Below are 8,773 nucleotides of genomic sequence, written 5' to 3'. Positions count from 1 at the left end.
TTAAAGATAATGATGCTATTTCGGGCAGAGCTGTAGGCTGCCGATTTCCGTGCTCTGCGTTCTTCTCTCGCCATGTCATCGCGAGCGGCCAGTGTTGTGCAATGAGCTTCCACTATGTATCAATCGTATATCAACGGTAGCGAGGCTGCAATGCCAACAGGTTCGGTTACCAGTGCGGTCTGTCCACTTTATTTCCCATAGCGACCACCTTGAATCGCCTCCTGTCGGGTTCGCAGGCGTGAGTGACGCCGTCCCGTTATTCTGCTCATATTACTCTTATTAGTACACATTTACGTTGTTTTTCAATAAAAAATGCAAAAACTGTGGGGCCTATATACCTCTATAAAGGTATTTTACAATTGTGAAAACCTATCCACCAAGAAAGCTGCAGCTTTTCTTTGGCTTTGCGATTTCACTCAGTTCTGTTCCGAGTTCCAGTAAGTGACGCGAAATATCAGGGGAAAATTACACCATAAGTCTCTGACTTCACAGAATTTTGCACATTTATTAGCCATATTGATTGCGAATCTTTCGTCAGTTGCCCCAAGGCCTTCTTTGAGACGAGCTTCTTCTCTGGTCACAATTTATCGATCAGTTACGCGCCGCACATGATGTCGTCGGTTGCGAGGTACCGTCGAACGTGACTCCAACAGTCCTCATTGAGGTCGTCCAACTGCGTTCGGCCGTTGTCGGTAGGATGGCAGATCACTCGTTTTTTCACGACTCTGGCGACACGCATAAATCCATGAAGGGATCGTATTTGGCTCAGGCGGTCTCATACCAAGACCGCTAGTTCTACTTGGTTCAGTTTGGCGCTCCTGGCGAACTCGTCCAACAAGGCCGGGTATCGGGACACGTGGTCCACCGCTCTGGTGACATACCTGCACATAGATCAAGGTAATATTGAACAATGCCTTGTATGTACGTTGCCCTATCGTGTAAGCAGTGGAAGTGTGTTTGCGGGCTGTTATTTACCTCTATAAGCAAAATGTGTTAGCTGTCATTGAGCAACCTTTAGCAACATCAATACGCGCAGAAATACAGCTGCAGATGATTTGGCTTGGAATTGACGCTCCTTAACAGCTGCGACTAACACCCGTTACGCGACCGTCTGCGGCTGAAGAGCGAATGGTCACTCAAGCAGACCTGTGTTCACACATTATGGTGACTTACACTGGTCGCCGCAGAGAATCCATGTCTGCTAATAATCGGGTCGTACCATTAATGACCAACAACATCAGCTACATGCCTTCCTGTTCCTGTGGTCCTGATTGGTTCGACGATTCACACTGTGGTCACACGACAAAAACGCGCCCAAATAGGGGCTTAGCCAAAGCAGTCGCTTTATGACCAGTCATTTGCAGCCAGACATATTTTGGCCAACGCGTGGTCTGGCGACTGGTGTTAGTCGCTGCATGGTGTGCAAGATCGTTTACAGCGGCAAAGGTTTTGTGACCAAACTCGACGATTGCAGGGCCTGTTTACGTAACGATTAGAGGAAAGTACATCGGCGCGTATCTGTCCTACATTACTTACAGGTGTAAACTCTTATGCCTGGAGCGGTGGAGTGTGGCGCACGATACAGCACGACCGATATACGCGGCTTAAAACGTGGCCACATATGTGTAAGCGGGGTGAAAATTGTGTGCCTGCCCTGCTTTGTCCTTTTTTTTTTGCTGCAGCAGCAAAATTGCTTTGACCACCGTTATAGCATTGGATTCCCAGAAAAGGCAAGCGGGTTAGAGGGAGACAGAAACTTAGGCGGGCACATGAGATTAGGAAGTTTGCGGTTATAAAATGACAGCAGCAAGCACATGACCAAATTGACTGCCGGAACATAGGCGAGGCTTTTGTTCCACATTGGACGTAGTCAGGCTGATGATGATGATCGTGATGTTGTAGGGCTCTCAGTGGTATAGCGGTGACATAGAAGTCAAATCACCCAGATGAACGTCTACCATAGAGTGTCCTAAGTATACATCAGAGGGAACCCTGACGCTAGTGTCTCCAGGAGCTGCAACGCTTCAGCGAGCATGGGAATGATGGGTAGCACACGGATTTGTCTAATCTTCGTAACACAGGCTCTGTGTGTGTTAGTGTGGCTTGGAGCTGCTTTCTCACGAAACAAAAATCCCCAAATGTTCATTGGTTCCGCTTCACCACCATAATTTTTTAGGCTTACCATTTCAAATCGGGTCACGAAGTTAAAAAGGGTTTGTTCTATCCTTCGAAATAAAACCGAACCAGAACAAATAAACGAAGCCACAAGTGCGATTCTACCATCAGCGCTTATATTTATTTCAGCGTATCACCGGGTCAACCTCGCATCGCTCCCATTTGCATGGTGGTTTTGCGCGTACCTTCCACAATTTTTCTATTTGCTTATGAGTTGTTTACTGGCGTGACTTTTCAGAGCTGAACTATTGCTCACTAGATGTAGTGCAGATAACCGCTCTTGTGACTTCGGACAGCTTTCGCGGGCACATGGCCGACGTGCCTTCGTCTTTGGTGACGGTGAATGCGACACGCTAAGCAACGAGACACTGTACTATATGGTTGCCAAAGCGATATTGTCAAGGCTGCTCTTTTGCTGTAGTAATTTTTTTACGTTCGGGCAGCGGGAGTTTCCGAACTATTGTACGTTGGGGTCGTAGACAGTTGTGTCACAATTTCAACTGCAAAGTTCGCGGTGTATTCTGCAGGTACAAAATTTGTCTAATGAACCAATCTTGCTTCCCTAAAGTTTCTCGTTGGCCTTTCTTTTTTCTCGCGCACGCAATTGGCAAGCAATAAAGGCACGATATATTCGCGTATTTATAACGGCAAGTAAAAGGTCAGCAATTAGGAAAACTTACAGTTCGGTGCTAAGCAGGGCGCATGAACGACGTCACCACCGCTTTCGGCTGTGACGTCATAATTATTTAATTTCTTTAGCTGTTAGTGGTCCTTTCCACACGTAGATGGTGACCGAGGCAAGGAGCCACCAACTACTGAAAACATGGGCTTAGTAGGAAGTTACGCTACCTGTTTAAATATATACCTGCGTGATTCTATAATTGATGATAAATAAAAATTAAAAACGGCCCGCCGCGGTGGTCTAGTGGGTAAGGTACTCGGTTCGGAACCGCAGGTCACAGAATCGAATCCCGGCTGCAGCGGCTGCATATTCGACGGAGACGAAAATGCTGTAGGCCCGTGTGCTCAGATTTTGGTGCACGTGAAAGAACTCCAGGTGGTGAAAATTTTCGGAGCCCTTCACTACGGCGTCTCTCATATCGATATCCTGGTTCTGGGACGTTAAAACCCACATATCACGCAATCTACTTCAGCACACCTATTGTGGTGCTCTTTGACATAATTCCACAGCGTCTTTTTTTTCGTGTGCACCGCTTCTTAAAAGTCTTCCAAAATGCTAATGTTGGTGCCTTTGAATGTTTTTGCCATAACTGCAATCCTTTCATATTCTTTGTAGCTGCAAAATCTAGCTATTGGTGGGCGTTTTTTATTTGGATTAAATTTTTCTAGGTGACGTGCTTTATACCTGAGTGAATTTCGCACAACTCTGCCACTTTGGCTTCATATTTATTAGCCCTCTCATGTTCATCATTATCATTATGCCATGTATACCAGGTTGTTGCGCCCGCTCCTGTTTCCAATATTACAAAGCTTAGCGCTCAGACTGTCTATCCCGAACCACCTTTGCTCCATTCCTGTTGGACAGTTTGCAACTACTGCTTCCTGCTTTTCAAGTTTAACTATTGTGACTTCAAGGATACTTAAGTAGTTATTTCAGCTACAGTGACCTGCTGCTCGGCTTGATGGTTTTCTTTAGATAGTAATTTGTTTTTACATTGCTATTCTCCACTTATAGTTCTTTTAGTAGAGAATTCAGCTGAACCACACTGTAAAAACAATAATAAAATTATAAAAACTAAAACCACACTACAGTGTAACCTGAGGAGGCGCCCGGTTCTTCGAATGCGAAGAACAAACTTGTGCGAAAAGTGCAGGATGTGGACCCGGCAATGCAACAATGTTGTAAACGTGATAACATTTCTGAAAATTGACCTGTATTACAAATCAAACAGTCGACTGTTCAATGGCACCGCCATAGCAGAGCCGGTTCCACGCCCCAATGAACAACGGGTGTTCCACGGCTTTTGGAGATCGAAATCTTATCTGGAAAGGCAACTGTCGAAAGATGTCCAAAGAAAAAAGGTAATTAGCTCAGCAAGAGATTAACAGAAAAAAGATATATGCGTAATCGCATTGACGACTGCTCCTATGCCACGTATATGACTCTCGATTAGAAGAAGAGACGTTAACAGCTCTTGGGATCGCGTGACTCTCTAACGAGACTGTGGATTTCAAGTTGAGTTCGCTTGTCTCTTTATACAAATTCTTAACGTGGCTGGTTGCGGACTCACAGAAAATAGTCATATATGACTTTCTTTTTTCTGATGGTTTAGACGGTTTGAGCCCTTCGATCTAACATCTAGCAATCTTACAGCACTAAGACAAGTCATTTTCTACAAAAAAAGAAAACCTGTATATTGCCACAGGCATGGAACGAGGTTGAACTATGCCAATGCGAGTATGTGCCATTGTGTGAAAAAGAAAAGGACTGTTTGTTGTGCTCGTGGTCTAACGTTCGGTTCGGCTCGACGTCCAGTGATGCTGTTCCTGTGAACAGACTTTGTGGTCTTTCTGTTATCACGTGACATTTTCTGGTGAAGGTAATAGGTAGTGTGGTATGCACTGCAATGAGCACCTCCACCAGGAAATGTCACGTGGTTACAGAAAGACCACAACAAGAGGTGTTCTCTCGTGTGTCGTAGATGCTGGCCGTTCTCAGTAGCAACAATATAAGAGCATAGTGTACTTTCCGGGATCATGACGACTGCTGGTGCCCAGGTCTTGTTTGTTGTATCGTAAACCGATACTGTGGACCCACTGTGCACTTCCGGTAGATTCCGCGTTGATCTGTTGTAGAAGACGCGTTGTTTTCGCCGTATTTCGCCGAGCCGCTTTCGGACGACTTCGGTCGGCACGGTTTGGGGTTCGAGGTGGCAGTCTAGTACGGGCAGACTGGTCCTCGTCTGTCGACCCATGAGCCGTTGGACGGGTGACTTTAGGCGATCATCCCTTGGCATGTTTCTCCATTCAAGCAGGCCGCTGTAGAACTCCAGTGTTCCAAACCGGCACTGCTTCAGTAGTTTCTTTGCTTCTTGGACGGCCCTTTCAGCCATGCCGTTACCGCGAGGGTAATGCGGACTGGACGTCACGTGGGTGATGCCCAGCTGCGTTGAAAAAATACTGAAGCACGCGCTATTGAACGGGGGACCATTATCGCTGCATATCTTTGCTGGTATGCCGTGCGTGGAGAAGATTTGCGTGCACGCGTTTGTCACTGCTTTTGTCGTAGTTCGATGCATCTGCTTGATCTCGAAAAGAAAAGAATAGAAATCTACCACAACGAGGTACTCATCGCCGTCGTGGTAGAAAAGGTCGATTCCGACTATTTCCCACGGCAAAGTAGGTATATTGGGACTAAGCATTGGTAGTTTGGCGTTCCTGCTCTTGCACTTTTGACAAAGTTGACACGCCTTCGCTAGAGCTGAAATATCCGCCGACATGCCCGGCCAGTACATAACCACTTTGGCTCTTGCCTTCATCTTTTTTTCACCCTCGTGTGCCGCGTGAAGCAAACGAAGTACTTCTTGCCTTTTTGTCGGCGGAATGACCAACTTGTTGCTTCTTAGGAGAAGACCATCTTCGACGTGAAGTTCGTCGCGATAGTTCCAATACGCTCGTGCGATTTCAGACACCTCAAGCTTGCTCTCGGGCCATTCTGTGCTTGAATAGCTGCACAGATCGGTTATTGTTGCATCCTTGAGTACTTCTTCCCGGATTTCCTGCAGTTACCGATCAGAGACTGGAAGAGAAGAGAGAGCGTGCACACAAAAATTCAGTGATTCTTCTTTCAGCTCCTTCTGGTTAGGAAAACGCGAGAGTGCATCGGCTAGGAACAGTTCTTTTCCTGGTTTGTAAATCACTTTTATAGGAAACCTCTGAAGGGACAGTCTCATACGCTGCAATTGTAACGGGCACTCACATAGTGGTTTTCTAAATATTGACTTTAGAGGGCAGTGATCGGATTCGACGATTACCTCTGGCTGCCCTAGGATGTAGTCTTCAAACCTTGCGCACCCTTGAACAATGACTAGCAGCTCTTTCTCGATTTGGGCGTATTTCTTTTGTGCTTCGGTAAGCGAACGCGACGAGTAGGCGATTGGGCGTCCATTTTGCAAAATAACTGCCCCTACCCCTTTCTGGCTTGCATCCACGGACAACGTCAAGGGAACACTTTTCGCAAAATAGACGAGAACAGGTGCTTTTGTTAGGCAAGCGCGAAGTGTATTGATGCTTTCTTCGGTCTCTTGTGTCAAGACACAGGCCGTGTTCTTCTTCAATAGCTCCCGAAGGGGTGCAGATAGTGAAGACATGTTGGGGATGAAACGCGCCACAAAGTTCACCATTCCGAGAAAAACGTGCAGTTCCTTACAGTTTTGTGGTGGTGGCACTTGCGAGATGTCGTCTACTCTCCCGGGATCCAGGCAAAGTCCTTCTTGCGTGAGGATATGACCTATGTATCGAACTTGTGGCTGCAAAAAATGGCACTTTTTTTCATTCAGCTTTAGGATGTGCTCTCTGCAGCTTGCGAACAAAGCTGCTAGATTTTTGTCATGCTCTTCTCGACAGTTTCCCTATACGAGAATGTCATCCATTACAATGGCGACACCACTCAGGCCTTCAACTACCTGATGCATTGCCCGCTGAAAGACTTTTGGAGCCGAGGCAATTCCGAAGGGCATGCGCAGAAATTTGTAGCGGCCGTAGGTAGTGCTCATGGTACATAATAATGAACTTTCTTCGTCTAGCTTAATTTGCCAAAATCCTGAAGATGCATCTAGCGTTGAAAAGTACTTTGCCTCATGCAGGCACGGAACTACATCTAATGTCGGCATATGATAGTGCTCCCTCAGTATGGCCTTGTTTAAGTCCGAAGGATCTAAACAAATGCGCACTTTGTCATTCCTAACTATTGTGACCATGTGGCTTACCCAGGCAGTAGGTTTAGTTACCTTTGCAATGACGAGGTCACGCTCCATTTTATCGAGCTCTTGTTTCACGCGTTCTTGAAGAGCAACCGCAACTCGCCGAGCTGGCTTGATGCTGCCTCGTGCACCTGGCTTGAGCTCGATGTGGTACGAAACACCCTTCAGTTCCCCGAGGCTTTGAAATACATTTTCAAAACCGGCACTTGGGTCCTGGCTTGGCTGGGCATCGACCGCGCGTACGCGGGATATTAGTCTTAAGCGCTCTGCAACACTGCCACTCACTGTTACTGGCACGGACTGGGTTACGATGAAAAACTTCACTTCACAAGTCTGAGCCATGTACGAAGTCGGTAACCTGATTTTACTCAACGCTGTTTGCTTGTGGCCGAAAAAGGCGCGCAAGGTGGTCGAGCATGGCTGCGCCGACTGCGTAGTTAGTATCCTAAACGTCGCCTCAGGCATGACGCTGCATTTAGCTCCCGTGTCAATTTTGCATTCAACCGCTGAACCTGCGATAACAATTTCCGCCCACCAACGGTCCTCACTGGATATAGCATACGCTTCTAGGGCTTGTAGAAAATACTCGTCTTCAACTCCCAAAACGAACTGCTTTACTTGGTCGATCTAGGCGTTCGCTTTGGCTGAAGGCACACACGGGCGAAATGATTGCTTCTGCCGCAATTGTTGCAGCGTTTGTCCTGCACTGCACATTTCCCATATTGATGTTTTTCAAGACCGCAGCGCGTGCAAGGCGTTGTATTTTCTGTGACTGCGGCAATTGTCGGGTTGTCCGTTCTGGCTCTGATTCCTAGTAGCTGTACTTTTGCATGTTCCCTTGCGTGGCAAATTTGCACTACTTTTGAAAACGAGGGGTTTTCCGAGAGAAGCTTCTGCTAGAAATCCTTATCTTTGATGCCGAGAATTATTCTGCTCCGAATCAGCTGTTTCTAAGTGACCGAATTCGCATCTCCCCGCGAGGATTCGCAGCTCCTTAAGCCAGTCATCGAACGACTCCCCCTCTCGTTGGTCCCTGGAGCCAAATCGGAATTTGTCAAAGGTGAGGTTGTCAGACGGCCTGAAATTCGCCTCGAACTTTGCTGAAATAATTCCGAGGTCTTTTTTATCGCCTTCACTGTCGAACTTCAAAGTATAGAATGTTCTTCTCGCGTTTTCGCCTATTGTCATCAAAAGAAATGCGGCTTCAACATCCTTAGGCTGATGGCTCAGTCCCGTCGCCGTAGCAAAAAGGTCAAACTCACGTTTCCATGTGGTCCAGTTGATAAACATGTCCCCAGACAAGTCTAGTGGCCTCGGTGGCTGCAGCAGCGTTGACGCCATTCTCGCGACGGGCATTTGCGGCCGGTCGGTGGGTTCATTCATTGCCGACTTACGGTGGTATCAAACGAACCACTTCTGACACCATGTGGACAGTCCTTCATTGCAAAAGCCCTTTATTGCATGATGCCGGTGTATTTGTACAGAGGCAGGGCACGCTTGCGCATGCGTAGTCACTGCAATGCTTGATGACGTTGCACCTGGTCACAGATACCACATCTAATAAAACAGGTAAGATATTTTTTAAGAAAGTGACGTCAGTTTTCAAGTATTGCAAAGCCGACACTGCATTCGCTTGGGGCACCATGCGACTATGA

General features: G+C 46.9%; 1 long non-coding RNA gene across 1 annotated transcript; it reads right to left on the bottom strand.

The window, feature by feature from the left end:
- Positions 1–479: 479 nt before the first annotated feature.
- On the bottom strand, positions 480–8,549 carry LOC142785412 (uncharacterized). Its single transcript, XR_012888952.1, has 2 exons — positions 8,381–8,549; positions 480–881 (listed from the first exon to the last, which is right to left on the bottom strand). It is a non-coding gene; the product is annotated as an uncharacterized LOC142785412 (long non-coding RNA).
- Between the last annotated feature and the right edge of the window lie 224 nt (positions 8,550–8,773).

The sequence above is a fragment of the Rhipicephalus microplus genome, unplaced genomic scaffold, assembly GCF_043290135.1.
Source record: "Rhipicephalus microplus isolate Deutch F79 unplaced genomic scaffold, USDA_Rmic scaffold_21, whole genome shotgun sequence".
Lineage (NCBI taxonomy): Eukaryota > Metazoa > Arthropoda > Arachnida > Ixodida > Ixodidae > Rhipicephalus > Rhipicephalus microplus.
This window is presented reverse-complemented; position numbering and strand designations above follow the sequence as displayed.